Below are 17,659 nucleotides of genomic sequence, written 5' to 3' on the forward strand. Positions count from 1 at the left end.
AAGTATTTTATCAGTGCAAGAATACGAATCTAACCATGCAAGAGTGGTCCTGTTCGGTTCAGTTGTTCGTGAGTTTTGTTGCCTCAAAGGGACTTCAAACTCATTTTTATATATATAGATAGATAGATAGATAGATAGATAAGTCATGTTGTTAGTTGTTGTTCCTTTTGTTTTTTCCTCTCTTCCTTTCATTTCTTCTCGATTAAGTAACACAGACTTTACTTAAATTAAAAATGCTCTCGTTTTAACGCATCAATATTTTTCTCTAGAAAGTCTAAAAACCAATTATTCTTGTCCTTCCGCAAGGAATCATTCATTCGAAAGTTATAAATTGCTTCGCATTCTCGCAGATAGGATTTAATATTGACATGGTTGTGCAACACTGCTGCTTCAAAAACATCGAGTTCCACAATGGTTCTGTGTTTGGTAAGTAAAATTTGTTTCAACCTAATTAGCGATTCTTCCGTCATGTTCGAATCTATCGACTGACCGACCATATGCTCTAGAACGGTTCGAAATATTTCAACGTTGTCCTTCATCAGTGTACATTGTAAAGCATTCCATTGATTGGGTGTCGTGTTGTTTAGGACATCAATGCCTCGAAGTCTTGCAAAATTCAAAATAACTTTCAACGCTGAACAACTTTCTGTGATGATGCTTTTTGCTACCACAGTAAAACCATCTTTATCCGTTGTACCCAGATCGGCTCCATTGTCAAGAAACATTTCCACCAGTTCAACGTTGTTCAAACCAGCTGCCGAAGAGAATGGTGTGTCTCCGGTGGTGGAATGAGGTAAGTTAATCACATCTGCTTGATGTTTTACCAGCTCATACACGATAGCCGTGTGTCTTAACAGCACTGCATTATAGAGAGGGATCGTACCTGAATTGTCTCGAACAGTTTGATCCACTTCGTGGTTTACGAGAAACTCGACAACTCGAAGACGTCCATGATTAACGGCATGGTGCAAGAGAGTTTCCCCTTCATGATCCTGCATGTTGAATATATGAAGCCCTTTGTTGTTTCGAATGTCGTTAAGAGCACAATATTCGAGTAGGTGTTTGAGGACGACCCACTGCATTTGTCGATTGGACATGCAAACTAACGCAGTTTGACCCTCTCTGTCTACTGCTGATACGTTTACACCATTTGCGATCAATAAGTCCAAAAGTTCGATGTCACTATCGGAGGGTACATTGTGAAGAACGGTTTCGCCTTGTGAGTTTGTAGCATTGAGCAGTCGAAACAAGAAACTCGAACATTTAGCTTTCTTTATTTCGGCTATAGCAGAAGAAGATCCCACTCGTATCAGGTAGAATGCTTGTGCTTCAAATTCGAAATTAGCTATCAATGCTGAGGACTCAGTATGGTGATCCAAGGTCGCAATCAAATCAGAACAAAACTCTAATGGAGTAGGGTGTGAGCTGTGAATCGTCGTAGATTGTATAATGTCTGGAAGATATTTCCTCGCGTTGAAGATGTCAATAAGCACATCGAGCGAATAGATGGTTGTTTTGATTTGATATTGAAAAACAACTTTCTTATTGTCATGCATGTGTGTTGGAATGATTGATCTAACTTTCCGTTCTAATTCGAAAAGAATTTCATCGATTTCGAGTCCCTTATCGTAAAATTCAACGCTTTGTAGGTAGTATTCGCCATCAATTCTACCGAAATCCATCATTTTCTTAAGAATTCTTTTAGCTTTTGGACAATCGTGTTGAAGCAGTTCACTAAAGCCTCCATCGTCTGAAGCAGGAAGTTCTGTGAAAAAATTGAAAACTTTATGCTCATGCAAAATATGCAACCACTTATGCAGTTTGTTATACTTAAACAATTGTTTCTTTGCAGAACACGTACCGTTTAAAAAATAATCTGTGTAGAAGTGATCGCTGTCATTTAGAGAAACCGTATCAGCATATGGAACAGGAGATGGAAAATCTAAAATTGACGATTCTATGAATTTTGCCATGTTGAGATGTTTGTGGTTCTGCATTGATTGCATGAGAACCTTTCGGTCATCCCAAAACTTGTATTCTAAGCGTTCTAAATGCTTCACCAATCCAACTGAACCGTATCTCGCAGCCATTGACAATAAACTGAGTTTGCTAAAATTTGGTGGTACCAATTTTAAAAAGTGTTTGGCAAGTCGTAAATTTCCAAATTTGATTGCGATTTTTCCAGCACTCAGCTTATTCGTTTCCAGTCTTATCCATGGATTTGCTCCTTTATTCAGCAGATAATGTACAATTTCCCACTGTTGATATTGGGTGGAAATGTTCAGTGCAGAGTCGAGAACACTTTGTGGAATTTCGAAGAAGCTGGACATTATTCGAAGCATTTCCATTCGACCGTAACGGGCACAGTTACAAAAAGTAGTCTTTAAATCATCGGTGTTTTCAATTGAACTATGATTTTTCACGAAATAGTCAAAATATTGCACATGATTGGCTAAAACGGCAGCATTCGTGCTAGATTTAAAGGAATGATTAGCAGTGAACTGTGATAAGAAGTCAAACGATTTATGTAATAATATGTCATGGAACAGTATCTCAGTCAAAGCTGACGGAAGTTTCATCAGCAGGAAGTCTGTGAATTTCTCCGAAGCCACACATAGCCAGGCCCTCAAAAAGTCAGGTCCAAAGCACATTAGAATGTCCAGCATCTCTTCATATTGATCCAAACTATTCAAATAGAGCAACAAAGCACCCAAGCAAGGGTAGACGCTCTGGGGAAACCACCCTGATTTGACCCATTGTCCCCATGAATGATTTCCAATATAGCTGGTGGCAAGGTTAAAATTTCCACCATGCAAAGCCATCTCCATATTCCACGCTGGGGATGAAAATGTATCCCACTGAACAAATGGATCCACAACTGTCAAAGTGTTTCGAATATTTGCCCCCAACGTTCGGAGTTCATTAGTCTTCGTGAATTGTGTCATTTCAGCTAGTCCCACCGGGGACAGCCCCTCGAAAACACCCTTAACTGTCCAAAATCTCCCGGATATCAACGCTCCCTCGCGTATGACCCGTTTGGCGTCTTCATGTCGAAAATCAAGCACTGATTGGTTCAACGATTTCTGATCATTAAGCCATTTAGTTCCGTTTGCGTATGTGCCCATGATGTTATTCTCACAACTGAGCTTGATTCCTCCGAAAAGTTTCCACTGCTTTTGCGCCATAACAAGAGCATTGACAATTATTTTTTCATGCGTGCTACAAGTTAAAAGATTATACGACAAGGCGTCGTGTGCCAAGTAGTTTCGAAAGTTTTTACCGCAAATCATCTGTAGGTCATACTTGAGAGCGAAAAAGTTGTCTTGGAATTGCTTGGCGCTAATAAGAATTTCGCACAACTCCATGAGCCAGTACTCGATCGCTAATGTTGCTTCCTGTGGAATTTTTGCAGCATTGTGGATTAGCAGTTCGATATTGGAACAGTTGTACTTTTGCAAAACATCCCTTATGAATTGTTGTTTGGTTTCAAATATTTTCTGCAGCTCTACCACATCCCGTGCTCTTATATTCTCCAATTTTTGAGCGAAGTCTTTGACGGATTGCTGTCTGAACACAGTTTTAATTGCTTGTATTTTTGAATCCACCATGAATATATTGTTGAAGTAGCCTCTTCCACCACGATCCAGTCTGGACAAAAGATCGCTTTCCAAGTGTTGTTTCTCATGAGCTTCCACATGTTTTCCTTCATAAAGTTCCTCCACTATTTTTCGCACTTCATCGCGACAGTGAAACATCTGCAGCGTTTCCTGATTGATGTCGAAATTGATTTGCAGAATAGTCAAATAGCCAGCACTTGTCTCGATCATTTTACATTCATTGGGTAACTTGTCAAACTCATGGGGTAGTACAACCCAGATGATTTCAATGAGATCCAGTACGCCGGGGTAGTTCGTCAAGAGTAAATTGACGTCCAAAAATTTGTGGATGGTTTCTACTGAGGTCGTGGAGAACGCCGCAATTTGAATATCACGAAATTTGTAGAGGAATCGTTGGATTACATCTTCAAGTATCTTTATGACATGGAGTCGTCTGTCGTGATTTGATTTGAGGCGATCGAGTGTTTCTTTCTCTTCGGATGAGTTTATGGGAAAGGCTTTCAACTCTTCATTCAGATCGCTGTGATATCGAATGATAATGTCCATACAGTCGTTTTGGTCGGAATCAACAAAGTCTTGAACCCCTACAAACCGAATCAGGGATCGCATGCGATCGAGACTCCGGCATTGCCTTAAACTTCCAAAAAGGCTTCGCATGTATTCCAGGTATGTACAGATCATCAAAATTGCTATGGTCACCTTTACCATTCGTAGATAAGCTCCTGCGCCGCTGTAGTAAACGAACTGATCATCAAGCGAAAGCAGCTTCTTCGCCAAAGGATAATCATGACACGTGACGTCCCGAGTTTGCTTGACAAAATTGATGTAACCGGATAGCTGGTGCTGCAGTATTTGGTTCAGCTTGCTTGGTAAGTTTTGCGAGTTCGGAGTGTTTTTGATGCATTCGCCGAAAATTTGCAAGAAACGCTTCATGGAGGCGACGGTTACGACCTTGGACGATCCATTTGGCGACATCTGGTTCAAAACGTTCAGAACTTTGCGCAAAGAGTATAGTTGTTTGACACGATGGAAAAGCTTAAGAAGTTGCTTTCGACGTTTGTTGTCTGTTTTTGAAAGGTTTGGAGTAAAAATAACTGGTTCACTGGAAAGAACAGTGTATACCAGCTTAAAAGGAGTCATATTGGAATATCGTTTGGAAACTAAATTGTTCCAAATGTTATGTGCAAGGTATGGTAAAGAACAATTATTTTCACGTTTCTTGCCCCATTTAGTTTGAAGATTTTCAAGAATGCGGTCAGAAAAACTAACTGGAACTATCTCATTCAAGCAATCCGTTATGCTAAGGAAAAAATCTTTAAACTGGGTAAGCTGATTGGCTACAAACTCTAGTAATCGCATCAACGAGATCTTATTTAGAACCATTCGAAAAACTGCGAAAGATTTAACTGTTTCACAAACACTAAAGTCGGAAAGAAAAACCGCTATGAGAAAAGTAGCCTCTCTCAATGGAATATTCTTCAAATGAGGTTTATCTTTGATGAAGAATAGTTGTTTGTGAATCGTTCGAACGATGAATAAAAAATCGTTGTCGATTCCAAGAAAATCATTGCAATCAGAGCGATACATCAATTGGCTTACATTTTCAATAATAGAATTCACGTATTCCATCCAACTTCTTGGATTTTTCGGAGTATCAGAATCTGTGCAGAGATTTGCAAATCCATACTCTGCTAGTTTGTACCATAAGAAAGTCTGCAGCTCTGTTGATACGTAAACATGTTTCACAGTCAATTCTCTCAAGGCATTGGAAATCAGATTAAACTCTTCTTGATCACTATGTCTCCGCGTCGATAAAAATCTTTTGAAAACATCAACCGAGCATTGTTGAATGATGGCGATGAACTTTTGTGGTTCTGTTAAGTTCTCACAAATGAAGGACATCATCATATCGGAAAGTTCAAGCTGACCTTTATGTAAAGCGTAAGCAACTGCTGACTGTCCCGTTTCTGGATGTCTCAAGCTGAACTGTATGCCAATTGCATGAAACTTTTCCAGTACAAGACCCTTTGCTTTAGTACTCATATGAGAACAATCTATTAACTCGTGCACTAAAGCGGGATTCAACCAGATATCTTCATGTTCGACCTTTTCAATTTGATCCAACAGAAATATGAAAGAAGTGTGATCGCCTGACCTCACAGCTAATTGAAGTCGATGTTCTTGTGAAATTTGATGTAACGCATCGATTGTCAGCAATTCGCAGCTTTCTTGTAGCCGTGAAATTTGAAGTTCCACAATGCATTTGAACGGCTCCAAATAAAGCAACTCAAACCGTTGTGGTTCTGATTCGTCATTAAAAATTCTAATACTACAGCTGAGCAACACATTTTTTCCAACTACATTATAGATGACATCCAAAACATTCGAATGTGTGAATACTTGTTCTTCAACAAATATTTCCAAGCCTTCATTCATAATTTCTTGAAAACTCTTGACCTCAACAAACGCGTAACTCATCGCTGTCAAACTAAACACGTGGATTATCCTCTTGAACAAACGCAGCTCCAAAAAGTTTTGTTTCAATAATGATTGAATCTGGATATACGAATCCAGCAAGCTACAATTCTCCCTTCCACCGTTATGAGTAATTTCACAACTTTTAATGCACCAGTGTGCATCTGCCATACGATATAGCTTAAGCCTTCTTGCAACTATCAGTAAAAAATCGTCCTCTTGCTGAAGTTCTTCACAGTTTGTCAAGCACGTCAGATATGGAACCAGTTTCAACTGCTCCAACAACCTGTACCACCAAGCACCTATTTCATCAACGGCAGTTGTCCAGCAATCCGGTTTCAAGCAATCGATCAAAACCTTCTTAAGGTCGTCCTGACCATTGGACCAGACCACCGGATACAACTGATGTTCATCGATTATACTAAAACCAGCTTTCAACAGAACTTTCACCATCTTCACAGATCCCGTAGATGCCGCCAATGTCAGGTACCCTAAGTCTCTGTTTCCCTCGGCGCCTTGTTTTATCCATTCCTTCACAATCTTAGTACAGTTTCCCACGATAGCTAGTTGACAGCTGGTAATATACGGACTTGGTGAATCAACGCGACCATTTGGATTGGCACCTCGTTGAGCCAAAAGTCTACACATGGCCCAATGCTTGTGGCAGGCAGCTGAGAACAACAACGAATTGAGATGGGGTGTTTTGAAGTTGTTCAGAATCGTCTGAATGATTTTCAGTCTGTTAAATTGAATGCAAATTGGCAGAACTGCGGGCAGAAGTCGATCGATGAAAGGTCGAGTTATTAACATTTTCGTAACTTGCACATTGTTGGCTTTGACCGCTGCTTGAAGGAAGTTTAGAAGCGTTTCATCGGAATGCTCATACAAAGCTAACATAACATCTTGATGCATATGAGCTGCTATTGCCATATTTGTGACATTTTCTTCTACAAAGTTCTTTCTACTGGCTAGCAAATGAAATAAATCTTCACATCCACTTTGGATGGATTTGATTAGCAGCGAGTCATGTGGAATGTACTGTGGTTGAGATTTTAACAAAAGTTTAAGAGACTGGATATTTGCATGAGTAACTAGTTTCTCCACCACGTAGAGAAATATTTCTTTTTTCTCATGCAAAGACCTCAAATCACTTTGGTTCAAATGGCAGCCCAGTGATTCCCAACCAAAAAGTTCCTCTTCAAAAGAGTAAATTTGTTTCCCAGATAACAGAATTGCTTCGGTGTATCTTCCACACTTTAGAGCAAGTTTGATTTCGGAAACATCTTCTTCAATTTTATTCAAATCTTGCTGCATTTTCACCCATGACAATCCGTATCTTCGAATATCTTTCAACTGCCTGATGTCCAACGACAGAGGTTTCCCGTTAAATACATCTTCATACAACACATCGGTTACCAGTAACGCACTCAGAACGATACTCAAATCGCAATCGGAAACCATTGCTCGATAGCTTGGAGAATTGTTTTCCAAAAACTCCAAAAACGTTTGACCGTAGATCATTTCATGACCCGCCTTCAGAAGTTGAACTTCATTAATCAAGCGGTTAGACTGTTTCAAATGTTGCAAAATCTGAACCATCCAGTACTGTAGCTGAATCCGCGCTCTTTGCGGTAGGTTGTGGTAGTTTCTTGAGACCTCATCAATGGTAGAACACTTTTGCTCCACCAGAATCAGCTTGATTGCCGAAATGGGTTTATCGAACAAACCATCCTTGCAAATCTGTGCTACCTCGGTGGTTAGTCGACTAAACGTTTGCAGAATGTCATCGATGTCTGGAAAGTTTAGGGAGAGGAAGTCCTTCTCACCGTTGTTGAATGACGGAAGTTCCTCCGGTTCCTCAGAGGAATTAATTGATTCACAATCACTATATACGTTATCTGAAGCTAATAAATCAAGTGGTGCTAGAGATGCTTCAATAGAATGTATGTAATACTCCTCTAAATCAATATTACTCCAATTCATTTGGATAAGTTTGGAGTTAATCCTATCTGAAATAGTCGAAAGATCAAAATGAATTAGATTTCTGATCTTATCGAGGTTTATATTCATCTCCATGAGATGAACAATTTGGTCCAGCCTAATGGAAGTTGTCGAGATAAGCCAATGTTTCAATTCATCGAGAGCCTTCATCTTATTGGAATGTTGCTTTTCATAACCTTCAAAATTATTAACATTACGATAAAACTGTTCTACGTTTTGGTAAAGCATTTCGTGATATTTGTTAATGTGTACGATGTTGTAAATATATGAACTAAGAAGCTTCATCTGCTTGAACGTTCGACATTGACCAATCCGATATGAGAACTTTTGATAAGCAATCATAATGCGCAAGAACAAGTCTAATCCGAGCAATACCTTCAATAACGGTAGATGATGAAGTAGCTTATGATGAAACAGTTTCAAATCATGATCTGGTCTTTCATTTTTCATAGCACAGTGATGAGTCTCAATCATTTCCTTTAAAAGTTTTTTCAAACCTTCCATTGTACACACTGCACTTGAGACTAGCTTATCTAACTTACTTGTAATATGCGATAACATTATTTCTGAAACTATAGCATTATCTAGAGCGCAAACAGTCGCCACATCTTGGTAAGTTCCATCCATAATGTAGAGATCCTCAACTTGTTTGCAGTACTTCCTCAACATATGAAACTGCTTTTTGACCACCTTACTAAAAGCAGCTGCTTGTTCACCAGTTCTTGATTTCACAATCATTACAGACGTTACGACCGTTCGCAAAAACTCCACCACATCAACAGGAAGCAGCAACAGTTTGAACATCCCATATTCACGCTCTTCTTTGTACATGAGTAGGAAAACTGCCAAACAATAGATCATCTCTCTCACAGGAATGTTCTGAAGTTCCGGTACATCCAGCATGCAATGTAGCTTATCGTGGGCCAACCGTAGTCGCAGAAAAAAATCGTTATCAAGCTGGTCCTCCATATCTTCAATTTTTCGCAGCTTTATCTGTTTGACTATCTCAGCGATATGATCCACAGCGATACGCCAATCCGGCTCATCTACTTTTAGAACTGCTTCACCAAAATCTTTCAGCATTCCAAACTGGCCAAGTTTGTATCGCAGAAACACTTCAAAATCCCTAGGTAATCGTATGTTCTTCACTCTCCATTCTAACAATGCATTGGAACAATCTATAAACGCTCGTTCGCTGAGACGTTTCTCTGTTTGTAACTGCTGCCACATATCTTGCAGTCGCTGTTCGTCCATTTTTATGCATGGATTTCTTAATTTGATTTTCCGAACTGATAGACACACTCCGCTATCGAATGCGATGCGATCTTTGCGATATTGAAGACAACCTTAGACTAAACACTGAGCAACAATCCAGCTAGCTCTCGGGTAGTCAAATTCGCGAGTTCGATTTCTTACATTGTCACGCTCAATATTCACCGAGAAGGCCACCTCCACACAGAAACATCAAATACCAAGCTGTCGAATGTAGAGTGTAGATGTCGATAAAGGGATTGTTTATAAACAATCTGCCGCGAATACATATCTGACGTTCACTACATCGTCACACCCTCAGAGGAATACAACGTAATGTTTATATTATGGTGGCGATTCTCTCGCGGACCACACCGCGTTCGCTCACATACCTAGGCCTCCTACATTTGAGCATACGGTTTGTGTGTATGCCGGCTATTGAGGCAACGAGTTCTCAGAAAAACGGCAATTCGCATTTGCCGAATTCAGTAACAAATTTTGAAAACGACGTATGGTGTAGCACTGTAGCATTGATTATACGTCGTTTTCAAAATTTGTTACTGAATTAAAATGAATTTGGACTAGGTTATCCCTTGTATTTCCAGGTGAAATTTAAAATGCTCAGTTGAATGCAAGTTACTCACTGAGCAACCAGTTCTTGAGAAAAAAATAATAAATTCCCAGTATGAGCGCTCTTGCAATGTAAGAAAAATTTTTGCGCACTTCCCACCCCACTGGACCCCTTTCGCAGTTAGCATAAGTGCGGGATCGTGAATAAAACTGCGATTTGGCATCGAATCGTGTTGCTGTCTTCTGCGCACTTATGCATTACAAGATGCTGAATAAGTGCGCAGAAGACACTGACACGATTCAATGCAAAATCGCAATTTTATCTACGATCCCGCATTTGTACTAACTGAGAAAGGGGCCCAGTGAGGTGGCAAATGCGCAATAGTCTAGTTTTATTTTTGCGTTTCTATTAAAAAAAATAACTCCTCAGCAAATTTAGAAACTGTTTTCACCCTGCTGGAATTTCAGAAAAACACACCTATGTGACTCTTAAGATATTTTTGTACTAATAATACTTTCTAATTACTTCTTCCCATAATTGCATAAGAAGAGTCAGGCATTTTTTTACTTTTTTTTAATTTTCACGCTTTAAAGAAATCTTCATGAATATTCTAACTTTTTGCGCGTGTAAGAAAAGTCTCAGTTATGAAATTGAAGATTATTCTTTGGCATCCCAAATATATGTTAATCGCCCATATGCTTATTTCCAAGTTTTTGCGCTCTCAAATTCTCCACAGTAGTGGAAATTCTTCTATGGATTTCTTCGGATATCCCTCCAAATAAAAAAAATATTTCAGGGATTATTTCAGAAGTTCGTTTCGGAATTTCTCAAGAATTACTCACAAATTCCTCTGTCTAGGGGCTCATTAAAAATCCATCTATGATGAAATTTCTCCAGGCATTTCTTCAATTTCTTGCACAGATCAACTCCATTCACTAACAATTCCTCCGAAATAACTAAAAAGATTACTTCAGAAAGTCATCCAGGGAATTTCTGTTGGTAATATGGAGATTTCTCTCAGATTCCTTCAGGGATTCGCCCAGGAATTCATTTAGAAAATGCCTAATATGTTTTAGAATTACCTTCAAAACTTTCTAGGGATTACCCAAAAATTTACTTTAAGAACTTCTTTACAATACCTTCCTTGGGTTTATTCTGGATTTTGTTTAGAAAATTCTCCAGGAATTCCTTACAGGAAGACTTCAACAGATTCATTTTGCAAGTTCTTTCAGAACATCTTTCAAGTCAAGAGGTCAACCAGCATCAGGCTGCAAACCTATCTTAAAAAGACACCCAGTTTTTCATGGATTTTTTTCAGAAATTCCTCGAGAATTTTCTTAAGAATTACTATCACGCCAAGGACCTGGGATCGAATCCCACTCCCGACAAACTCGCAAAAAATGTGAGTTCTTCCTTCGGAAGGGAAGTAAAGCGTGGGTCCCGAGATGAACTAGCCTAGGGCTAAAAAACTCGTTAATACAGATAAAAATAAAATAAATAAATTCTTAAGAATTTCCTCTAGCAGATTATCCACAATATTTTCCTATAACAGCTCAGAAATTCATCGATAGCTTCTTTCAAAACTCCGTACGAGAATTTTTCCAGGAAATCATACGCGGATTCCTTGAGAAATGCTTTTAGCGATTCCTTTGGTGAATCAAAGGTTTAAAATTCCTTTAAAAAATATTTTTTCAGAAATTTTCACGAAGATTCATTCATTGATTGGTCCAAGGATATCTTTAACAATCTTCTATAGATTCCTTTCAAAATTGGTCTATGAATTCCTTCGGAAATTACATCAGGAATTTGGCTTTTAAATCTACCAAGGTTTCGTTCGGAAACTTCTCCGGCCATTGTTTGTGCAGAAATGCATCCTGGGAATCTTTGAGAAATTTCTTCAAGGCTTCCTATAAACATTTCTTCAAGAATTTCTCCAAGAGTTCTATTGACGGTTCCCTCTCAAACTCTGACAGGAATTACTTTAGAATTTTTCAGGTTAGTCCTTTAGAAATTGTTTCAGATATTCTTCCAGTCCAGTGTTTTTTTTTTTTTTCAGAAAATCATCCAGAGATTTCCGCTAGAAATTCTAAAAGGTATTTCTTCATGAATTTCATCAGAGATTTGATCAGAATTTTCTCTAGGGATTGCATTGAAAATTCTCGCAGGAATGTGTCTAGGAATTTCAGAAAATCTTGCAGACACTCCTCCAGAGTTTTTTTTTTTTGCAATATTACTCTCAGTTGTTCAAGCAGCAATTCACCCAGAGATTCCTTCAGGATTTCCTCCAGATGTTCCTTTACATATTTCACTTATCCTTTCATATTAGCCTGAATACTAGTTAATGTTACAAGTTGATTGAAACAGACAAAGTTTGCTGGAATGCCGGGGCCCGTGGCGTAGTGGCTACACGTTTGCTTCATAAGCAGATGGTCATGGGTTCGATCCCAGCCCCGGCACTCTCGTCAGTTGCTCTTTCCCCCTGAGAGCAGCTGACACTGACCCTCTTCTGAGCCCATGGCTAAAATGATCCCGGATACTTGGACATCGGCGAACGGCAACCCATAATGGACCCCCAATCGGACTGGAAACAGGAACAACCAACAGCCACACATCAACATCCTCGAGCTCAGTGAAAGCAGCGCAACGGCCACCAGTTCGATGTAGTACAATTAGAAATAGAATACATTTAGGCGCTGTACAAAGTGGATGTACTGCTTCCGATTGGAATCGTTCATGCAGTGCCCTAGTGGACAATAGAGCTGTAAATTAGGTTAAGTGATTGAAAAATAAAAGTTTGCTAATAAAAATGGAACGGTGTTTGTATGTCACGAATATGCTCGGGAACGGTTCAACAGATCGACATGATTCTTTCATTGTTTCATTCTTGCAGGGCTCCGACGTGTTCGTACGAAAAAATAATTGGGAAAATCTAACGGGAAAGTAACAAAATCGGGAAAATTTGGAATTCCATTTTGCGGGGCATTTTTCAAAAGAGTTGCATGTCATAAAACACAAGCAGGCAGGCAGAACGACGTTTGCCGGGACAGCTAGTAATTAAAAAATTTACAATATTATAAATTGCAACATTGTCTTCACTATTGCCATTTGTTATCTGTGAATTGTTTGGCTGGACCTAATGAACGAAAGTTTGTAAAGTCAATAGAATTGTTAATTATAAACCATCATTATTTCTTCTAAGGAGAACCCTAAGGATTATTTCATGGATTCTTTCAGGATTTTTTTCAGATACATTTACGAGAAATTTCTACAGGTTTTTTTTACACTTCAAGAGTTTTTTTTTCTAGGATCTGGTTGTTTCTGCAGAAGTTCCTTCAGAAATACGTCAACAAATGGCTCAAGGAATACTTTCATAAAATCCACCAAGAGTATTTCCTAACAAAAAAAAACAAAATATTTCAAAAATTCGAACAAGTATTTTCCAAGGAATTTCTCCAGATATTTCTTCAGCCAACTTATCAAAAATTTCTCTAGGGATTTCTTTAAAATTTCATTGAAATTTCTTCTGATATTACTCTAGAGATGCATCAAAGAGTACTTTCTGAAATTTCGACAGGAATTCTACTGGAAATTTAATCCGAAGTTCCTTCAGAAAATTTATCAGAAGTTTCTACTCAGATTCCTTGGATTCCTTTTTTTGACATTTTATCTTCAGATGTTATAATTGATGTCTACAAGACGTTCAGTAAGGATTTTTTTCATAAGTTCTTTCATTGAGTTTTTTTAATCCCTCTAAATATTTGCTCAAAACTCCTACAGAGATTTTTGAGGAAATTCTAGGTAATTTCAAGGGTTCTATGAAAATTTGTTTCAGTGATTCTTGTAGAAATTCCTACAATTTTTTTCAGTAAATGCTCTTCCATCTAATATGTCTCATATGTCATTTTTCCGATTTTCGCAAGAATTGTATTCCTCCAGGATTTTTTCAGAAGATCTTCGAGAAGTTGAACAAAAACATTACTGGAAGTATTGCTGGAAGAAACTCTGAACTTTTGGAGATTACTTGAACAAATTCTTAAAAATTTTCAGGAGGGAATTCCGGAGAAAAAAAATCTGAAGCAATTATTGAATTTCTCTGTAGGAATTCCTGGATGAAAGCCTGAAATAAAACTTAAGATAAGTATGAGTTTAAGATAAGTATACCGCATATGATCGCATATGATGTTGAATAGGATGCAAAAGTGGAGGCGATATACGCTTTCTTTACACGCGGTTTAATGGAAGCATGTACGCATATGGCCTCCACTTTAGCATCCTATGTAACATCATATAAGACTTTGTGTTAGCTGGGTACAAAAATCAATTATTAAGATTAAAAAAATAACATCTCGGAAAAATCTTTTGGACAACCACAGAAAAAAATCTGTAAAATAAACAAAGTGTTTTAAGGAATCTTCGGAAAAAGTACCTGGAATAACTGGAGAATTATCTACAGGTATTCATGGACGAATTTCTTGACAAATATCTTGAGCTCATTCCTGCTGGAAGCGCTTAATTCTCACCCATGTATAATTGTTCTTTACAATCTTGTACCAATTTACTGGTACGAGGTACTGGAAAAAAAAACATGAAAATTATCTGAAAGAACTCCTAAAGAAAGGTCTGAACGTCTGCATAAATCCTAGGCAAACTGTGGAACAACTTCTGGAGATATCTCTGGACGAACTTCCGGACGAATTTCTGAAGGAACTCTTCTAGAGCAATTTCTACAACGAATACCCAAGAGATTCCTTGAATTCCCTGGGGAACCTTTTAGAGGAAACCCTGAAGTAATTCTTGGAGAAATTCCTGGAGGAATTTGTGAAGGATATTTTGGAAAAAGCTTTGAAAGAAATCCTGGAGGAATTTCTGGTGTAATCACTGGAGAAATGCCTGGAGCAATCCCTCAAGCAACACCTGGAGGATTCCCTGTCGAAATTCCTAGAAAAATCCATGGAGGAATCTGTGGAGGAAACCCTGGCGGTATTCCTGGAGGAATCCGTGAAGCGAATCTTGGGAGAATTCGTGGAGGAAACTTTGAAATTCATGTAGGAATTTCTTGAGGAATCCCAGAAGGAATCTCGAGAGGCATCCCTGGTGGATTTTCTGGAGGAATTCCTGGAGGATTTCCTGGAGAAATTATTCGAAGAATTCGTGGGGGAATCTCTGGACGAACTACTGGAGTAACCCCTGAAGAAATGATTTAAGGAATACAGAGAGGAAACCAGGAGGAATCTCTAGAGCACTTTCTGTAGGAATCCCTGAAGGGTTTCTTCACAAATTACTAGACTAATTTGTGAAAAAAAAAACATTGTAGGAAACCTTGGAAGAGTTTCTGGTGTAATCACTGGAGGAAACCTGGAAGAATCCCTGGAATACTTTCCGGAGGAATTCCTGCAGGAAATCTTGGATGAATCCCAGGAGAAATTTCTGGATAAATTCTGGAGGTACCCTAGGAGGATTCCCTGAAGGAACTCTTGCAGGAATCCCTGGAAGAATTTAAAGTGGAATTTTCGGAATAAAATGTAAAAGTATTTCTTGGTTTAGATTTAAAAAGCCATTTTAATTTTTCTGATGGAAATTTCAAAAGATTAACAAACAATATAATTTTATCAGGAAGCTAGCTCTGCACGCAGAGGAAATCAATTTAGAGGAAAACATTAGCGGAGATTGATTTTTGATTCACATATTGCATCTGTTAACACTTGTTTGACATTAAGAGTATATGTAAAGCTATTTGTTTTTGAAGACCTACTCACATGCCTCATTTTATTTTTCTCAAGTTACCTACGAAAATGAACTTGTCATCAATTTTGCGTTTTCAATCATATTCATGCATTGATACCCACAAAAAATATGTTTATTAGATTAGTTCTTGAATATATGTATATTTACACAAATATTAAACATTCATCCCTTACTTGTTTAATTGTTTACTTTATGTTAGATGTTGTTCATTATGTTATTCCTAACTTGTTTTGTATCATTTTTCACCCGATTAAAAAACACAGTCCTTCACTCAAATTAAAAAAACGCCCTCGTTTTTAGGTATCATTTTTTAGCTCTAAATAATCTAGAAACCAATTACCTGCATTGTTTCTCAAGGAATCATTCATTTTCAAGTTGTAAATTGTTTCGCATTCTCTTAGATACGATCTAATATTGACATGAACACAACATATTGCTGCTTCAAAAACATCTCCTTCCATACTGAGCCAACCACCTTCATTGTTTCTAGGAAAATCAGGAAATTCTAAATCATAATTTTTTTCGCATTCTCTTAGATAGGATCTAATATTGTCATGGTTATAAGATATTGCTGCTTCAACATCTCGTTCCTCATTGAACGTGTATTTGGTAAGTAAAATTTGTTTCATTCTAATTAATGATTCTTCCGTCATGTTCAAATCTATCGACTGACCAACCATGTGCTCTAAAACGGTTCGAAATATTTCAACGTTGTCCTTCTTCAGTGTACAACGCAAAGCGTTCCATTGTTTTGGTGTTGTATTGTTAACGACATCAATGCCTCGAAGACTTGCAAAATCTAAAATAACTTTCAACGCCGCACAACATTCTTTGATAATGGTTACAGCTACCACAGTGAAACCATATTTATTCCTTGAAATCAGATCGGCTCCATTGTTAAGAAACATCTCCACTAATTCAACGATGTTCAACTGAGCTGCCAAAAAGAAAGGCGTATCTCCGGTGGTCAAATGAGGTAGATTAATCACATCTGCTCGATTTTTTATTAGCTCATACACGGTAGCCGTATGTCTCCAAAGCACTGCATTATGGATAGGGCACATGCCTGAATTATCTGGAACAGTTTGATCTGCCCCGTGGTTTAGGAGAAACTCGACAACTCGAAGACGTCCATGATTAACGGCACGGTGAAGAAGCGTTTGACCTTCATGGTCCTGTAGGTGGAATATATGAAGCCCTTTGTTGTTTCGGATGTCGTTGAGAGCACAATGTTGGAGTAGGTGCTTAAGGACGTCCCACTGCATTTGTCGAGTGATCATGTGAACTACCGCGGTTTGACCCTTTCTGTCGACTCCTGATACGTTTACACCATTTGCGATCAATAAATCCAAAAGTTCTATGTCACTGTCGGACGGTACATTGTGAAGAACGGTTTCTCCTTCTGAGTTTGTTGAATTGAGGAGTCGGAGCAAGAAACTTGAACATTTGGCTTTCTTTATTTCGGCTATAGCAGAAGAAGATCCCACTCGTATCAGGTAGAATGCTTGTGCTTCCAATTCGAAATTAGCTATCAATGCTGATGACTCAGTATGGTTGTCCAAGGTCTGAATCAAATCAGAACAAAACTCTGATGGGGTAAGGTGTGATCTGTGGGTCATTGTAGATTGAAGAACATCTGGAAGATATCTCGTCGCGTTGAAGAGGTCAATAACCACATTAAGATAATAGGTGGTTGTTTTGATTTTATATTGAAACACAATTTCTTTACTGTCATGTATGTTTGTTGGGATGATTAAACTAATTTTGCGTTCCAACTCGAAAATAAATTCATCGGTTTCGAGTCCTTTATCGAAAAATGCAATGCTTTGTAGATAGTATTCGCCATCAATTCTACCGAAATCCATCATTTTCTTAATAATTCTTTTAGCTATTGGGCAATCGAATTGAAGCAGTTCAATGAAGCCTCCAACGTTTGAAGCAGGAAGTTCAGTGAAAAAGTTCAGAGCTTTATGCTCATGCAAAATTTGCAACCACTTAT

This window comes from Aedes albopictus, chromosome 2, assembly GCF_035046485.1.
Source record: "Aedes albopictus strain Foshan chromosome 2, AalbF5, whole genome shotgun sequence".
Classification (NCBI taxonomy): domain Eukaryota; kingdom Metazoa; phylum Arthropoda; class Insecta; order Diptera; family Culicidae; genus Aedes; species Aedes albopictus.